This window comes from Aegilops tauschii, chromosome 3, assembly GCF_002575655.3.
Source record: "Aegilops tauschii subsp. strangulata cultivar AL8/78 chromosome 3, Aet v6.0, whole genome shotgun sequence".
In the NCBI taxonomy this organism is placed as follows: Eukaryota; Viridiplantae; Streptophyta; class Magnoliopsida; order Poales; family Poaceae; genus Aegilops; species Aegilops tauschii.
The window spans coordinates 463,484,213-463,503,379 of record NC_053037.3 but is presented as its reverse complement, the minus strand read 5'-3'; the positions used below and the strand labels follow the sequence as shown (position 1 = coordinate 463,503,379).

General features: G+C 42.9%; 1 long non-coding RNA gene across 1 annotated transcript; it reads right to left on the bottom strand.

Moving 5' to 3' along the window:
- Positions 1-1,178: 1,178 nt before the first annotated feature.
- Positions 1,179-3,041, bottom strand: LOC120976836 (uncharacterized). Its single transcript, XR_005773347.3, has 2 exons — positions 2,257-3,041; positions 1,179-1,590 (listed from the first exon to the last, which is right to left on the bottom strand). It is a non-coding gene; the product is annotated as an uncharacterized lncRNA (long non-coding RNA).
- Positions 3,042-19,167: the final 16,126 nt, after the last annotated feature.

Here is a 19,167-nt window from a genome sequence, read left to right as displayed (position 1 = left end):
AAATTTTCAAGATCATAAGAAGAATCACCCCAATCATGATCATTGCAACAAGTAGTAGACATAGAAAAATTAGCATCCCCAAGCTTAGGGTTTTGCATATTACTAGTAATCTGCCTGTGCGTTGCTATGGAATAAAAAAGATGTATAGGAATATATTACTCCCTCCGTTCACTTTTGTAAGTCATTTCAGACAACTCAAAATGGGTTGTTTTGCACATTGTCTGAAATGTCTTCAAGGTCTTATAAAAATGAACAGAGGTAGTACCAAAAATTCATTACATTTTGTGAAACCCCTACCACATACTCGTTGGGTTCTGTTTCTCTTAATTTGTTGTATCTCCTCTGCCATTCCCCCACATTTGTTCTCTCCGGTCACCAACTCTTCCTCTAGCCCCTCCATCACTTCCTCCAACTTTGATGAGTCTCATACATGGATGTTTAGAGCTGAAGAATGGTGACACATTAAGTGACAACGTTGCTGGGTTTCACTTTTTAGATGCCACTTTCTTTGAACCCCTAAACACAAACACATATTATTTCTAGCCTCGATTTTTTTCCTCCCTAGCATTTTCCACCTTAGCCTTTTAGACACCTAATTTGTTTTGTCCCCCTTTACCATGGTGACAATTTCCATGCATATGGTTAAAAACATAAAAATCACATATGCTCTTAAATGCAATGGGCAAAAGTAATCTAGTGAGCTCTCTCTAAATCAAAAAGTCCAAGACAAAACTGGACACCATGTTCCGTGTACATGTACTGTAGATCAGTAGTGTAGTTACTTAAAACTTGGACAATATTCTTGATAATTTTTGCAACAAGAAGTTGAGGGCCACTATGGACTAATTCTGTATAGTATATAATGTTACAGATATGACTGTGATGTTGTGACAATAAAGTGAATAGTTTCAATAGTCAGCATGCTGTAAAGTATCCTCTTAAGCTGAGGCCCTACCGCTGCTGTGAATCAAATTAGTAAATTTACACGCTTGATTGCAAATGGAACAACGAAACATAATTTGTGGTGCTTAAATAAGCTAGGGTGATGTAGTGTCAATTAAAGAGTGCAAGGTGACTATTTTCTAACAATATAGGATGAAAGCACAAGACATTTTGAGATCCTTGGATTCACAAGGAACATAACAAAAGTAACACACAGATCAATCAAATACTATGTCTTTAAACAAAACAATACCAGTAATTAGTTTTCGACCATGCATTGTACATTACAGCGACAAATATTTGTTCCAAAATGACACCCAATTCAACAGATATGTAGCAGCTTAATGAGCCATATTACAATAATCAAGAACCAAAATAGACACTCCTTGCCATCTATGCATTCTTGCTGGCAGGAGTCACGGCTCAAGTCTTCTTTCTCCTAAGTGCATTTCTTGCTTCTTTGTCTTAGATTGGATCTTTCAGTACTACAGAGGAAGAATGCAAGCACAAAACATTCGAGCAGGAATGTCTGAAAGTGCCATCTACCATCCTTAGTTCAAAAGGTTTAGACAAAAGGCTCCAACATCATGCCATACTACTAAAACTTGCTCCTGATCCATGAGTGTTTTACTAAGATCGTTGCTGATCCTGCAAAAGATTTATACTTAAATTTGGCATAAATGAGTTCCTTGCATTACCTCTGATCCATTTGACGCCAGCTGCAATATTTGGACCAAAGTACCCCTTGCTAAAAACAGTAGTATGCAGATCGTGCTCTACTTCAAGACAGAACGATGAGTAATATAAATGATGCTATGGATACATGATACAATTAGATTATCTATAACGAATAAACCAGCACCATCCTTACCAACTTCATGCTTTACTCTCAGCATGGTAACTACAACGATGGTACACTCCTCAACACTTATCGGCCAAGTGGTTTTTCCCTTGCCTCTCAATTTTTGAAGTAAGCACTACATACATTATCTGAACTTATCTGTATACTAACTGTTTGAAGTAAGCACTAAAAAGTACATGCTGCTCATGTTCAGGGAGATGACGTACTTTAGAGAACACATACAGAACAGACAAAGTTTCAAAACATACAAGAAGTCCAAACATCATGGATAAAATTTAGAATCCAAGATTCTTGTCTCGTGCACACATTCATCTACAACCATGAGCTGCAGTTCACTTAATTATGAAGTATGAACTAACTCATCAAGGACTCAGTTAGGCATCAGCAGGAGTAAGACAGAGGAGGTGGCAATGCGCTCGGATGGAAGCAAATCAGAGCAGAGCATGACATACCGTCCACATGTTCGTCGACATGGCGGCATTGCGCTCCTGAGGATCCGGTGCAGCTCTGGAGCGAGCGCGCCCACATGGGGTGTGACCTCCATGCGGTCTGGTGATGGCAGATGGGCAGTGGGCGTGCCTGCAGGGTGTGCGGCCTCCAGACAGTCGCAAGTACGGCGAACGAGCACGCTTGAAGAGGTTGTGGCTTCCGCGATTCATTGACGGTGAGCTAGGAGTACTGGCAGCAGTAGTGGCCACCACGCGGCACGGGTGACAGCGAGCGAGCAGGGCATCAGACACAGAGCGTGATGGACAGAAAGAAAGACATAGGAAGGGAGAGGGATGAAGAAGCTGGGAGAATTGGGGTGGTGTACATGATGATCTGAATTTTGAGCTAAGATTGGGAACACCCATGTCAGGGGAAGAGGGATTGGGGGAGGTTGGCGGCAGCGAGACAGGGTATTCAAGGGGCAGATGTCGCCGGCGGCGTACTTGCCGATCATCGGAGGAGAAGGGGTAGGGGAGGAGGAGAAGGTGGTGAGGAGGGACAGGTGGTGGGCGGCGGGTCTGCTGCATCGGAGGAGTAGGCATGAGAGGCGTCACAGGATCGGCGGAAGGACATCACCAGCGGTGTACTTGCCGATGTCGGCGTCGTAGGAGACAAGGTAGGGGGAGGAGGAGACGACGGGGAGGAGGGGGAGGTGCGTGTGGCGGTGGCCGGTGAGGTTCCTACGGCAAAGAGGAGGGACGGACAGCACCGGCGGCAGCGGCCACTGCCAGTGCCTTCGGATGCTTCCATTTTTTTCTAGAAAGATCGACCTTGGCTGATTGGATAAGGTGGGACTGGATGTAGTTGGACAAAGGGACTGAGGGGTTTCTTTGCAAATGTGAAGTGGGGTTGGCTCCTATGCGTTGGATGCAGATCAGACGGTCGAAAACGATAGATGGCAGGCACACCATCATCACCAACTCAGATTTTTATAGGAGTAGAGATAGAGATTAGCACAATTGACATCAAGGGAATTTATAGTAAAATCATTGCAATCATGCTTTTTATTCAGGGAGCTATTGTGAATCTCTTCATAAATTTCTTCATCACAATTTTCAGATTCACGAATTTCAAGAAAAACATCATAAAGATAATCTAGTGCACTCAAATCACTAGAAATTGGTTCATCATAATTGGATCTCTTAAAAAGATTAGCAAGGGGATGAGGATCCATAAAATTTTAGCAAGCGAAGATGCAAGTGAAAAGAAGGCACATGGTAAGACAAGATCGAACGGAAGGGGGGCGAAGAAAAGGCAAAGGTTTTCGAAAATAGTATAAGAAGTGGGGGAGAGGAAAACGAGAGGCGAATGGCAAATAATGTAATGCGAGGGAGAAGAGATTATGATGGGTACTTGGTATGTCTTGACTTGAGCGTAGATCTCCCCGGCAACAGCGCCAGAAATCCTTCTTGCTACCTCTTGAGCATGCGTTGGTTTTTCCTTGAAGAGGAAAGGGTGATGCAGCAAAGTAGCGTAAGTATTTCCCTCAGTTTTTGAGAACTAAGGTATCAATCTAGTAGGAGATTACACGCAAGTCACCTAGTACCTGCACAGACAATCAAGAACCTTGCAACCAACGCGATAAAGGGGTTGTCAGTCCCTTCACGGTCACTCGCAAAAGTGAGATCTGATAAAGAGAGTAAAGTAAATATTTTTGGTATTTTTGTTGTATAGATTGGAAAGTAAAGATTGCAAAATAAACGGCGATAGAAATTGGCAAGTTGACGGGAAACTAATATGATGTAAAATAGACCCGGGGGCCATAGGTTTCACTAGTGGCTTCTCTCATGATAGCATATATTACGGTGGGTGAACAAATTACTGCCGAGCAATTGATAGAAAAGCGCGTAGTTATGAGAATACCTAGGCAATGATCATGAATATAGGCATCACGTCCGTGTCAAGTAGACCCAAACAATTCTGCATCTACTACTATTACTCCACACATCAACCGCTATCCAGCATGCATCTAGAGTATTAAGTTCATAAGAACAGAGTAACGCATTAAGCCAGATGACATGATGTAGAGGGATAAACTCAAGCAATATGATATAAACCCCATATTTTTATCCTTGATGGCAACAATACAATACGTGCCTTGCTGCCCCTACTATCACTGGGAAAGGACATCGCAAGATTGAACCCAAAGCTAAGCACTTCTCCCATTGCAAGAAAGATCAATCTAGTTGGCCAAACTAAACCGATAATTTGAAGAGACTTGCAAAGATATCAAATCATGCATATAAGAATTCAGAGAAGAACCAAATGTTATTCATAGATAATCTTGATCATAAATCCACAATTCATCGGATCTCGGCAAACACACCGCAAAAGAGTACTACATCGAATAGATCTCCAAGAACATCAAGGAGAACTTTGTATTGAGAACCAGAGAGAGAGAAGAAGCCATCTAGCTAATAACTATGGACCCGAAGGTCTGTGGTAAACTACTCACGCTTCATCAGAGAGGCTATGGTGTTGATGTAGAAGCCCTCCGTGATCGATTCCCCCTCCAGGAGATCACCGGAAAAAGCCCCAAGATGGGATCTCACGGGTACAGAAGGTTGAGGCGGTGGAAAAGTGGTTTCGTGGCTCCCTATGATGTTTTTAGGGTATAAGAGTATATATAGGCGAAAAAGTATGTCGGTGGAGCTTCATGGGGCCCATGAGGGTGGGGGGCGCGCCTACCCCCCTGGGCGCGCCCTCCTGCCTCGTGGCCGCCTCGCGGAGTTCTAGACTTCAACTCCAAGTCTTCTGGATTACGTTTGTTCCAAGAAAGATCATCGCGAAGGTTTCATTCCGTTTGGATTCCGTTTGGTATTCCTTTTCTACAAAACACTGAAATAGGCAAAAAAAACAGAAACAGGCACCAGGCCTTCGGTTAATAGGTTAGTCCCAAAAATAATATAAAAGAGCATATTAAAGCCCATTAAACATCCAAAACAGATAATATAATAGCATGGAACAATCAAAAATTATAGATACGTTGGAGACGTATCAACTGCTTATCTTCATTTTCTTGCATGACACATGCACCTTGATGCTAGATGTCCCGCGTGTTGGCAAAAGGATGAACAAAGCTCACGTAAAAAAAAGAGTGGAAGAACATAGGGCCTGTTTGGTTCCCAGCCTAAGGTTGCCACGTCTAACCTTTGTCATGCTGCAACATCTTAGACATGTGTTTGGTTCATTGCCACACTTCTCTAGTTATATGGTCCACATGTCATAGGCTCAATTTTTTTGCCAAATCTTGCCACACTTGTGGTGGCCATAGCCACACTTTTGTGGCAGCCACACTTTGCCTAAGGTTAGTTGTGGCAAAGGGGCTGTTTGGTTCTAGGCCTAGCATTGCCACACTTTCCCACACATTTTTGCCAAGCTTGCCGAAGGTTAGTTCATCAAAATGAGAGCCACAAGTTGGCAAGCCTAAGGGAATCTTGCCTTATTTTTTGTGTGTATGCCATGTGGGGTCCAAGTGTGGCTTGACTAAGGTGTGGCTTGAACCAAACACTCACCTCATAGATTCTACGTGGTGTGGCCATGAACCAAACATCCTCATAGATTCCCGACGACTGAGAAGGAGCAAGGAACCTCGCGGTAGAGCGTCTGCACTCATAATATTTTATATTACTCCCTCTGTCTAGGTGAATAAGTCATCTTTGGTTGTGCACTGTGACCAAGAAGGGGGGGACAAGAGAACTTAATGTTTATTTGCTAATTAATAGCATTGCATGCAATGAACTAACCACTGCATGTCGTGTTTGGTAGTCTCGAGTCATTGAAAACATGCACGCCCACATGTCTTATTGGTTGATATGTCAAGAAATAAGAAATGAGGTGGGAGTTAATGCACCGCGTCTAAGTGTTTTGGGATTATTAGGTTTTCGTAAAGTGACTTATACACCTAGACGGGGGGAGTACCTTGCTCATGCAAATATTAAATGCTTAGAGCCAACCTAATAGCCATTCTAAGAGCCAACCTATTATATGAGTATTTTTTATGATGACTCTAAGTGAGGTGGCATCTCCTTATAGCCAACAGTCGGCTACATTGGAGCACCAGCAAGGCCTAGAGGTTAATTTGAGAACAAGTATCTCGAGGTTAATTTGACAAACATGACTTATATGTTGACAGAGGTCATATGACCTTTTTTGGAAACATGTCGTAAAGTAATGCGATAGACCTTCTTTCAAGTCAATTAGCATGTGTTCAAAAAATAAAAATTATTAAAAAGTAACACAATAGACCTTCGATTAACATGTGTTCAAAAAAATGTCAAAAATTACAAAACAAAGACCTCGATATTAACTAGACAGATGGGGCACGGTGTTCATTGGTTGGCAGCTAGTTTCACCCAGCTGTGTAGCCAAAAAAGAGGTGTATGGAGGACACCACAATCCGATCATTTTGTGCAGCTCCACTAAAATCGAGTTGACCATCCCTGTTTGCAAAGATATCCAGTCAGTGTGATTACAATAATAGTGGAACTAGATGATGAAACATAACACACACAAATAGAAGCCGATCACCTCTACGATCTCTCTTTAGAACTAACTACTTGTTGGAGAAGATTAGGCACGGAGTTGGATGAGGAGGATAGCAAAACCAATCTCCCTTTCTGCAGTCCCATAGAAATGTAAAATTGTTGCCCGTGTGACATTTTGGCGGAACTGCACAAAACACTCTTAAGAAAAAAGTGATTTGTGCAGTTCACCAAAAGGTCGCAATAGCAACAAGGTGAAATGGACAACCCTGTTTGCAAAAGGAGGTAGAAACGAAACAATTACTGCCCAATAACACGAGTTGAAGACACATACGCCGACAAAAAGAAGCATAGGGAAAGATAGCAGCATGGTGGTTTATCGAAAATGGTTTGAGGACGAGATAGCAAGATGGAAAGTACATCAGTCGAGATACGTTTTAAGCAAACAACTAAAGAAGATCCACATGCAACAATGTGGGAAGATGGGCAGTGGAGCAAGGCCGAAGGAAGCTGTACTGGAGGGTCATCGGGATGAAACTAGGAGGGCGCCGGCGGCCGGGATCTGCCCATACTGCGACAGCGAGCAAGTGGCGAAGGCCCTGCGTCACCGGAGCTTGGTCAGAGAGAACAGCGGGTACGGCAGATCAGGACGTGCTGCCTCAACACCGTCGAACGGAGAAACAATGCACATCCTCCCTTTTTGCCGGCGGACGGGATTCGGCCGGATCACTGACCAATGATGAGAGAGAGAGGCCACCGCCACCTTGTGTGAGATGGTGTGACAAGACACAAACCCCGGCAGGCACGCTCCGTTGTATATAGTGGAGCGGATTTTTCAATTTTCCCCACGACAATCATTTTATATTCTATACGCGCCATTGAGGAATATATAACTTTGTTTAATACTAATGCGTCAAGTCGAACTTTGTTCCGTCTACGCGTGGTACACGACCCTCCTTCGAGTAAACAACCACTACACGCGTCAAATTATCACATGGGCTGCCTTTTTCGTACAGAAACGAACTCCACCGTGTACCCGCACGGGTGTGGCCGGGAACGAGACGTGGTACGTGCAACCTGCGTGCACCTCTTCTTTAGGTGCAGGTACGTACGTGGGTGGGTGTGAAAGAGATGGTTTGTGCAAAACAGAGGCAATGTGTCGATGATATCTCAAACAAAAAAACGTAACATATGCAATGTCTGTGAAACAGAGTCATGGACATATCATATATAGAGGGAGTGATCCACAAGAAGGGAGTGGAGGGATCATCGGCGTGAGATATCAATAGAATCGAAAACAGGGATGAAGTGTGTGGCTGCGCGATCGATAAAGAGTGCCATCGAATTTGTGCTTGCCCACGTCAAAGATACAGGGCGGCTGGCCTACTGGAATTTGAGAGGGCAGAGATGCAGTTTTTCTCCGTGGCATGGATACCTACCTACAACGTTCGAATATCAGTGTGTGGGGGGGAGGGGGCAGAGACCTAACTATAGAGAGGTAGATCGACTAGTACATGTGTGGAGAAGGAGAGAGACCTAGCTATGTATTGAGGGAGATCAATCGGCATCCATGCATATGTGTAGCAAAGGAATAAGGTTGGGAGAAAGACAATGGTAGAGTGTCGGAGGGTTGGTGGTGGAGTGGCGTCTCACAAATGGTGGGAGAGGCCTGCTAGACAAACGGAGGGTATGAGTGCAATATCAATACGAAAGGGCTAGAGATGTTGAAGGAAATATGCCCTAGAGGCAATAATAAATTTATTATTCATTTCCTTATTTCATGATAAATGTTTATTATTCCTGCTAGAATTGTTTTAACCGGAAACTTAGTACATGTGTGAATACATAGACAAACAGAGTGTCCCTAGTATGCCTCTACTTGACTAGCTCGTTAATCAAAGATGGTTAAGTTTCCTAGCTATAAACATGTGTTGTCATTTGATGAACGGGATCACATCATTAGAGAATGATGTGATGGACAAGTCCCATTCGTTAGCTTAGCATTATGATCGTTTCAGTTTCATTGCTACTTCTTTCTTCATGACTTATACATGTTCCTCAGACTATGAGATTATGCAACTCCCGAATACCGGAGGAACACCTTGTGTGCTAACAAACATCACAACATAACTGGGTGATTATAAAGATGCTCTACAGGTGTCTCCGAAGGTGTTTGTTGGGTTGGCATAGATCGAGATTAGGATTTGTCACTCCGAGTATCGGAGAGGTATCTCTGGTCCCTCTCAGTAATACACATCATGATAAGCCTTGCAAGCAATGTGACTAATGAGTTAGTTGCGGGATGATGTATTGCGGAATGAGTAAAGAGACTTGCTGGTAACGAGATTGAACTAGGTATGAAGATACCAACGATCGAATCTCGGGCAAGTAACATACCGATGACAAAGGGAATGACGTATGTTGTCATTGCGGTTTGACCGATAAAGATCTTCATAGAATATGTAGGAACCAATATGAGCATCCAGGTTCCGCTGTTTGTTATTGACAGGATATGTGTCTCGGTCATTCTACATAGTTCTCGAACCCGTAGGGTCCGCACGCTTAACGTTCGATGACGATCGGTATTATGAGTTTATGTGTTTTGATGTACCGAAGGTTGTTCGGAGTCCCGGATGTGATCACGGACATGACGAGGAGTCTCTAAATGGTCGAGATGTAAAGAATGATATATTGGACGATGTTATTCGGACACCGGATGAGTTCCGGGGGTCACCGGACAAATATCGGAGTGCCGGAAGGGTTATCGGAACCACCGGAGAAGTAATGGGCCTTATTGGGCCTAGGGGAGAGAGGGGCAGCCAAGGGCTGGCCGCGCGCCCCCCATGGTCCTAGTCCAAATTGGACTAGGGGGAGCGGCGGCGCCCCCTCCTTCCTTCTCTTTCCCCTCTCCTTCCTTCTTCTCCTAGTAGGACTAGGAAAGGGGGGATCCAACTCCTACTTGGAGTAGGATTGTCCCCTTGGGCGCGCCCTATGAGGGTCGGCCGGCCTCCCCCTTGCTCCTTTATATACGGGGGTAGGGGGCACCCCATAGACACACAAGATGGTTGTTTAGCCGTGTGCGGTGCCCCCCTCCACAGGTTTCCACCTCGGTCATATCGTTGTAGTGCTTAGGCGAAGCCTTCCGTCGGCAACTTCATCATCACCGTCATCACGCCGTCGTGCTAACGAAACTCTCCCTCGGCCTCAGCTGGATCAAGAGTTCGAGGGACGTCACTGAGCTGAACGTGTGCAGATCGCGGAGGTGCTGTGCGTTTGGTACTTGATCGGTTGGATCGCGAAGACGTTCGACTACATCAACCGCATTACTTAACGCTTCCTCTTTCGGTCTACGAGAGTACGTAGACACACTCTCCCGCTCGTTGCTATACATCACATAGATAGATCTTGCGTGATCGTAGGTAAATTTTTTGAAGTACTGCGTTCCCCAATAGTGGCATCCGAGCCAGGTCTATGCGTAGATGTTATATGCACGAGTAGAACACAAAGAGTTGTGGGCAATAATAGTCATACTGCTTACCAGCATGTCATACTTTGATTCGGCAATATTGTTGGATGAAGCGGCCCAGACTGACATTACATGACCGCGTTCATAAGACTGGTTCCACCGCCGTGCTTCGCACACAGGTGGCTAGTGGGTGTCTATTTCTCCAACTTTAGTTGAATCGAGTGTGACTATGCTCGGTCCTTGTTGAAGGTTAAAACAGCACACTTGATGAAAAATCGTTATGGTTTTGATGCGTAGGTAAGAACGGTTCTTGCTAAACCCGTAGCAGCCACGTAAAACTTGCAACAACAAAGTAGAGGACGTCTAACTTGTTTTTGTAGGGCTTGTTGTGATGTGATATGGTCAAGACGTGATGATATATAAATTGTTGTATGATATGATCATGTTTTGTAAAAGTTATCGGCAACTGGCCGGAGCCTTATGGTTGTCGCTTTATTGTATGAAATGCAATCGCCATGTACTTGCTTTACTTTATCACTAAGCGGTAGCGATGGTCATCATAGCAATAGTTGGCGAGATGACAACGATGCTTCGATGGAGATCAAGGTGTCAAGCCGGTTACGATGGTGATCATGACGGTGCTTTGGAGATGGAGATCAAAGGCACAAGATGATGATGGCTATATCATATCACTTTTATTGATTGCATGTGATGTTTATCCTTTATGCATCTTATTTTGCTTAGTTCGGCGGTAGCATTATAAGATGATCTCTCACTAAATTTCAAGGTATAAGTGTTCTCCCTGAGTATGCACCGTTGCGACAGTTCTTCGTGCTGAGACACCACGTGATGATCGGGTGTGATAAGCTCTACGTTCACATACAACGGGTGCAAGCCAGTTTTGCACACGCAAAATACTCGGGTTAAACTTGATGAGCCTAGCATATGCAGATATGGCCTCGGAACACTGGTACCGAAAGGTCGAGCGTGAATCATATAGTAGATATGATCAACAGAGTGATGTTCACTATTAAAAACTACTCCATCTCATGTGATGATCGGACATGGTTTAGTTGATTTGGATCACGTGATCACTTAGATGATTAGAGGGATGTCTATCTAAGTGGGAGTTCTTAAGTAATATGATCAATTGAACTTTAATTTATCATGAACTTAGCCCTGATAGTATTTTCATAACTATGTTATAGATCAATAGCTCACGATGTAGCTCCCCGTTTATTTTTGATATGTTCCTAGAGAAAAATAAGTTGAAAGATGATAGTAGCAATGATCCGGACTTGGTCCGTGATCTGAGGATTATCCTCATTGCTGCATAGAAGAATTATGTCCTTGATGCACCGCTAGGTGACAGACCTATTGCAGGAGCAGATGCAGACGTTATGAACGTTTGACAAGCTCGGTATGATGACTACTTGATAGTTTAGTGCACCATGCTTTATGGCTTAGAACCGGGACTTCAAAAATGTTTTGAACACCACGGAGCATATAAGATGTTCCAAGAGTTGAAATTGGTATTTCATACTCACGCCCGTGTCGAGAGGTATGAGACCTCTGACAGTACTTTGCCTACAAGATGGAGGAGAATAGCTCAACCAGTGAGCATGTACTCAGATTGTCTGGGTACTACAATTGCTTGAATCAAGTGGGATTTAATCTTCCAGATAAGATAGTAATTGACAAAGTTCTCTAGTCAATATCACCAAGTTACTAGAACTTCGTGATGAACTATAATATGCAAGGGATGACGAAAGTAATTCCCGAGCTCTTCACAATGCTAAAATCGGCGAAGGTAGAAATCAAGAAAAGGCCTCAATTGTTGATGGTTTACAAGACCACTAGTTTCAAGAAATGGGCAAAGGAAAAGAAAGGGAACTTCAAGAAGAATGGCAAGCAAGTTGTCACTCCCATGAAGAAGCCCAAAGCTAGACCTAAACCTGAAACTGAGTGCTTCTACTGCAAAGGGAATGGTCACTGGAATCAGAACTACCCCAAACGTTTGGCGGATAAGAAGGATGGCAAAGTGAATAAAGGTATATTTGATATACATGTTATTGATGTGTACTTTACTAGTGTTTATAGCAACCCCTCGGTATTTGATACTGGTTCAGTTGCTAAAGAGTAGTAACTCGAAACGGGAGTTGCAAAGTGAACAGAGACTTGTTGAGGGCGAAGTGACGATGTGTGTAGGAAGTGATTCCAAGGTTGATAAGATCACCATCGCACACTCCCTCTACCTTCGGGATTAGTGTTGAACCTAAATAGATGTTATTTAGTGTTTGCGTTGAGCATGAATACGATTAGATCATATTTATTGCAATACGGTTATTCATTTAAGTCAAAGAATAATTGTTGTTCTATTTACATGAATAAAACCTTCTACGGTCATACACTCAATACAAATGGTTTATTAAATCTCGATCGTAGTGATACACATCTATAATACCTAAATAGTTCATCCCCACTATGTTATTTCTCTTGACATGCAACCTATCCACCTCATCACCGTGCCACATCAGCGTTACAATCTTTATTTTCAACAAGTCCATCAGCTATACCACGTCATCATTTTTGTTTCTATATTTGTTAGTAATAAATCCATACTTTTGACGCTAAAAAGATTTCAGCCATAATAAGGAGTTCTTTTGGCTTCCATAGGTCGCTCCGCATCCCTCCACTATATGCCTCCCACATTTCACCTCCCACCTTCATGCACGCCTGTTGGTGATTTTTCTTTTTCCTCAGCACACTCCACTTCGTTTCCTCACACACCGATTCACTTCCTGATTCCCCATCAGGCCATCGCAGCCTCCTGCCGTCCTCCCGCCTGGCTAACTTCTCTAATCTCCATAACGATCCCTCTACCTGTTTAACTTCTTCAATCTCCCCAATATATATGCAGCCTAAGAATTGGTCATACCGCAGTCCAACCAACCGATGGCTCCACTTTACATGGCTCCTTGCCTTGCGGAGAACGGTACGTATAGCACAAATTGATAGATTTTTCTACAAAGCTTCTTCGCAAATATGAGATAATCACCTCCGCCGTGGCTTTCAGCTATCTTCCAATCCATGGTGTTATAAATGCATCACATAATGAAGCTCCTGGTTCCATCAGCTCCTGCGACTCACCCGGTCCATTTCTTGCTGTGGCACTCTTCGCTACTCTGTTCTTTCGGCCAACACCGGCAACATCCTACACACCTGTGATGGATGGAGGACGTCGAGGAAATCGTCATCGTCGGTGCCGGGCTCGCTGGACTCGCGATGGCCCTGAGGTTGCACGGGTAATTGAAGGATTGTCTTGATTGGTTCCATGTCAGAGTGACTACAAAGCTTCTTCGCAAACAACAGAGAGTGTCCACAAGTCATTTGATGAAAAATCTAATTAGCTTGCACTTGAAAATTTATATATGTAAATTTCACTGCCCTACTTTGGTAGAGTTATTCATTTTTTCTGCTATAGTTGTTCCCTGTTCATAATTGCAGCTTTGGAATAAAAGAAGTTGAACAGGTACGCCCCTAACACATCCAACCATTGATTCTCGGTTTTTGATTGATTCTCAGTTATCATTCAGCTATGCACACGTTGCTTTAATCCATCCGATACTGCTACACAGTTCTATACTAAAACCATGGCAATTCATGAGGTTAAGGGGGGCGTAGCCTGCTTATTAATTATCATTCCAAAATATGTTACTTCTCGATCTATCCATCCTTTTATGTTTACTCATTTGATCCCAGAGAAACCGACATAATATGTCTTCACTTTATACTCTGACAAAATCAACATGTACACTGATTGCCTTACATTTTTAGTTTAATTACAGTTCCATACATATGTTTTTTCTTATCAAGTGAGCTTTCTCCATGTGAAAGGATCTATGTTAAACATATGGGTTGCACGGGACATCAGGTACATGTGGGTTTTTCTTTGGTATAGCCTGTGTGTATGTATGTGTGACAACCAATATTATGAACTCAGTTACCTGCGTCTACTAGGTGTGCACCCCTGTCATGTTTGTCCGGAGTCCACAACTGATTGCTGCATATTGATGTTCACTACTTCCAATTTTCTTTAGTTACCATTCTCTCATGGTTCCAGTTTGATCTTGCTTTACTTCCAAAACATTTTTCCTCATATTTAACTATAAACCAATGCATACTACAAAGTTCCGTAGCAACGCGCGGGGTATGTTCTAGTATTCATAATATTGAAGCCAAAAGATGCAAAGTTAATAATGATAGTGCAACTTATTTGTGGCACTGCCGTTTAGGTCATATTGGTGTAAAAGCGCATGAAGAAACTCCATGCTGATGGACTTTTGGAATCACTTGATTATGAATCATTTGATGCTTGCGAACCATGCCTCATGGGCAAAGATGACTAAGACTCCGTTCTGTGGAACAATGGAGCGAGCAACTGACTTGTTGGAAATAATACATACTGATGTATGCGGTCCGATGAGTGTTAAGGCTCGCGGCGAGTATCGTTATTTTCTGACCTTCACAGATGATTTGAGCAGATATGGGTATATCTACTTAATGAAACATAAGTCTGAAACATTTGAAAAGTTAAAAAATTTCAGAGTGAAGTAGAAAATCATCGTAACAAGAAATAAAGTTTCTACGATCTGATCGTGGAGGAGAATATTTGAGTTACGAGTTTGGTCTCATTTGAAACAATGCGGAATAGTTTCGCAACTCACGCCACCCGGAACACCACATCGTAATGGTGTGTCCGAACGTCGTAACCGCACTTTATTAGATATGGTGTGATCTATGATGTCTCCTACTTATTTACCGCTATCGTTTTGGGGTTATGCATTAGAGACATCTACATTCACATTAAATAGGGCACCATCTAAATCCGTTGAGACGACACCATATGAACTATGGTTTGGCAAGAAACCTAAGCTGTCGTTTCTTAAAGTTTGGGGCGGCGATGCTTATGTGAAAAAGTTTCAACCTGATAAGCTCGAACCCAAATCGGAGAAATGTGTCTTCATAGGATACCCAAAGGAAACTGTTGGGTACACCTTCTATCACAGATCCGAAGGCAAGATATTCGTTGCTAAAAATGGATACTTTCTAGAGAAGGAGTTTCTCTCGAAAGAAGTGAGTGGGAGGAAAGTAGAACTTGATGAGGTAATTGTACCTTCTCCTGAATTGGAAAGTAGTTCATCACAGAAATTAGTTCCAGTGATGCCTACACCAAGTAGTGAGGAAGTTAATGATGATGATCATGAAACTTCAGATCAAGTTACTACCGAACCTCGTAGGTCAACCAGAGTACGTTCCGCACCAGAGTGGTACGGTAATCCAGTTCTGGAAGTCTTGTTACTAGACCATGACGAACCTACGAACTATGAGGAAGCGATGATGAGCCCAGATTCTGCAAAATGGTTTAAGGCCATGAAATCTTTTAGCGACCCGACCCGAATGGATCAAGTCTCTGTGCTTAAGTGTCATCCCTGGATCGGTATGCTGACACACACAGTACTCGAGGATTTATAACAGAGGTAAATCACATGTATAAAGTAACGTAAATACTATTACCTCAATCCAAAATAGCGGAAGTAACAAGGTTGTGGATTCCCATCAACACCAACGGCAAAGTTGAGTGTAGAAATCGTAACCCTAACGTATCACTTACTCGTCGTAAGATTCCTGCAACATGAGACGTTGCAGCCACAAAGGGTCAGTACATTGAATGTATTGGCAAATTCACACCATAGAGAAATGATGAACAAAGGCTATCACTACATGCATATATGGCTGGTGGAAAAGCTCTATGGTTATAAGGTTTTTGCGAAAAGCCAATTTTTCCCTACCACAAAGGAATAAATTTTATTTAACTATCATGGTGGTTGTTAAATATTGAGAAGGTACCTCCAACTCAATCCCAATTAAGAACGTGATTAAACCCAATCAAATTTAAATTAAGTAACATGATGATGGGATTCACATGATAACCCAAGAACTAGATACTCAAGATGTCCATAACCGGGGACACGGCTAATCATGATTAGTTTGTACACTCTGCAGAGGTTTGTGCACTTTTCCCCACAAGACTCGATCTCCTCCGTTGGATTTCTCGCACTTCATGATGTTTGAGAAACGGATGACTGAGACACAGTCTTTCAGAAGCGTTAGCACCTTACGATGGGTAGACAGTTACACCTACTTTCCCCTACATCTGCTAGTCTACCACTGTAAGAGTTCACACGACTTAATCAACTATGCTAGAGCCCATAATAGCTTGTGGCTGCACACGGAAGTTTCTAGCATGAATAATCTTATGATCCCTTTGAGCCTGGGTGGCGGTCCATAGGATGATCACACGGGTACTTCGGGATATCCAAAAATACAGGCAACACTGGTTTCTCCAGGTGCCTTAAGTTGAACCATTAATTAACAATCTCACATCTGTCATGAAATACACTCAAACCCAATCCACGTCTACGAGCATTGCATGGCAATATAAGCATAACGTAATAGTAACTCCCAAGGTTTGAATGCAGGGCAATAGGTTCCTACCTCATCAACTACTTCCCAATACCCACATGTTATCAATTCCTAACCATGCAATGTTTGAGGGTTGAAACTAATGCATAAAAACTGGGTATGAAAGGGATATGATCAAAGTGTGAACTTGCCTGTACTGTTGATGAAGATGATTCGCACTCAAAACTCTTGATATTTCTACTCGTCACACTCCGTTCAATCTATCGTGAGCAAGCAATAGTAACCACACATAAGCAATCAGTCAAAAGATCGGGAAGAACGAAGAAGTCAGTTCGGAAAACATCAAAACCAAGCAAATAACTCTTGCAACATAAAACAATTTCTGACAGTACCAAAATTATGTGAATTTGGCCTTATCAGAAAGTTTAGGTCAAGAGCTTCGATTTGCAAAAAGAATCAACTAAATCGGAGTTATAAAACTCAAGTTACGAACAAACGAAGTTCAAATAAAATCCTATTTAAATTCAAATTTTAAAATTTTCAAAAACATGTTTGAGCTGGATTACTGGATAGAGGGGATCGTAATGAAGAAGATGTCGCTGGTTTCGTTGGATTTGGATAAACTGGCAAGAAGTTGTGATGGTTTGAAACAGAGGGACTAATCTGTAAAAAATAAAACTACGAATAGGTCCCTGGCAGAAATTAAAAAGAAAAGGAAAAATTAAAAAGCGAACGTTCACTACAGGAAGCTAATGAACGAAAACCGTTCGCTCCAGATCTAATCTAAGGAGCGTTCACTAATTAGAGGATAACGATTCAAAAAAAACAAACCTAGACCTAATCCTAGCCGTAGAAGGGGAATCGGACGGACGAGGCGGCTCCGGGCTCCGGCGACTTACCGCGGCGGCGGACGGCGTCGGCGGCGAGGAAAACGGCGGCGGCGGCTCGCGTGTGGTCAGGGCGACGGCTCCCGTGGTCCTCTAGCCCGGGCGAGACCACGGGGAGGCGCGGCTCGACGAGGCGAAGGCGATGGCGGTGTCGGCGGTGGTCGAGGGCGATGGCTGCGCGAGCGGGCGGCGGTGTGGATCTCGGTGGTGGCGGCTCGGCGAGTGCGGCGGTGACTTGCGACGGGGGAGGAGGAGAGAGAGAGGCCCGGGGCGGCGCCCTTTATAGGAGGGGAGGGGAGGCGCGGCTTGGGGAAGGGGTAGGAGGCGGCGGCGGGAGGCGGTGTCCGGGAAGGACACGACGGCGGCGGCGGTGTCATGCGGGCGCTGGAGTCGGGAACGAAGGCGGCGCTGCGTCTGGGCCGGCTGGGCCTGGCCTGGCTCGGTTGGGCCGGCCCAGTTCGGTTGCGGTCGACTTAAAAAAAACATTTTTTCCAGACAAACCAAAATAATAAAAACAAAATAAATAAAAATATTATATAGGCATATAATATATCAAAATTTTCAGAAAAAGATTTTCTATGACATGAACATTTTTCTAGAGTCAAATAAAATCCACGCAAATTTAAATAAAGCCAAGAGTGCTACTGCTCTAATAAAATCCAATAAAAATCATTTTAAAAATACCAAAATGAATTCAAATTTATTTCTCTCCAATTTTCTATTGTAGGGAATCATGTTACCCTATTTTCCATGTATTTTATTTTTGGAGAAAAATAATTTGAATAAAATCCAAATAACTCCAAATTGAAAAATAATTCCAAAAGGACTTTTAATTTAATTCTTTTAAAACTCCCAACTCATATTTCATATAATTTGAAGAAGTCATTTTATCTTCTCTCGTGAAAATCATTGCGTTGCATAAAGTTTCGGAATTGGAAATATTTTCAAATGAAATTCAAATATTTTCAACACCCCTTTTCATTTAAATAAATGGAAGAAGTCATGTCATCTTCTCTCCAGGGTTTTGTGGTGGAAAGAATTTGAATTCACGGAGATCATAAAAGCAAAAATGAAAGTTTGGGAATGTCCTTTTATTCCCTCTCATTTAACTTTCAAAAAGTTTCGAATTTCACTCAATCAATCACACAACAATCAAACAATCAATCAAATCTATCTATTTAATATAACATTCCAAAATTTAGAATTTTGTGATGTTACAAATCTGAGATAGGATCCATGTATGAAAACAAAGTATGGACTTTGGTGGAATTGCCCGATGATCGGCAAGCCATTGAGAATAAATGGATCTTCAAGAGGAAGACGGATGCTGATGGTAGTGCTACTATCTATAAAGCTCGACTTGTCGCGGAAGTTTTTCGACAAGTTCAAGGTGTTGACTACGATGAGATTTTCTCACTCGTAGCGATGCTTAAGTCTGTCCGAATCATGTTAGCAATTGCCGCATTTTATGAAATCTGGCAAATGGATAACAAAACTGCATTCCTTAATGGATTTATTAAAGAAAAGTTGTATATGATGCAACCAGAAGGT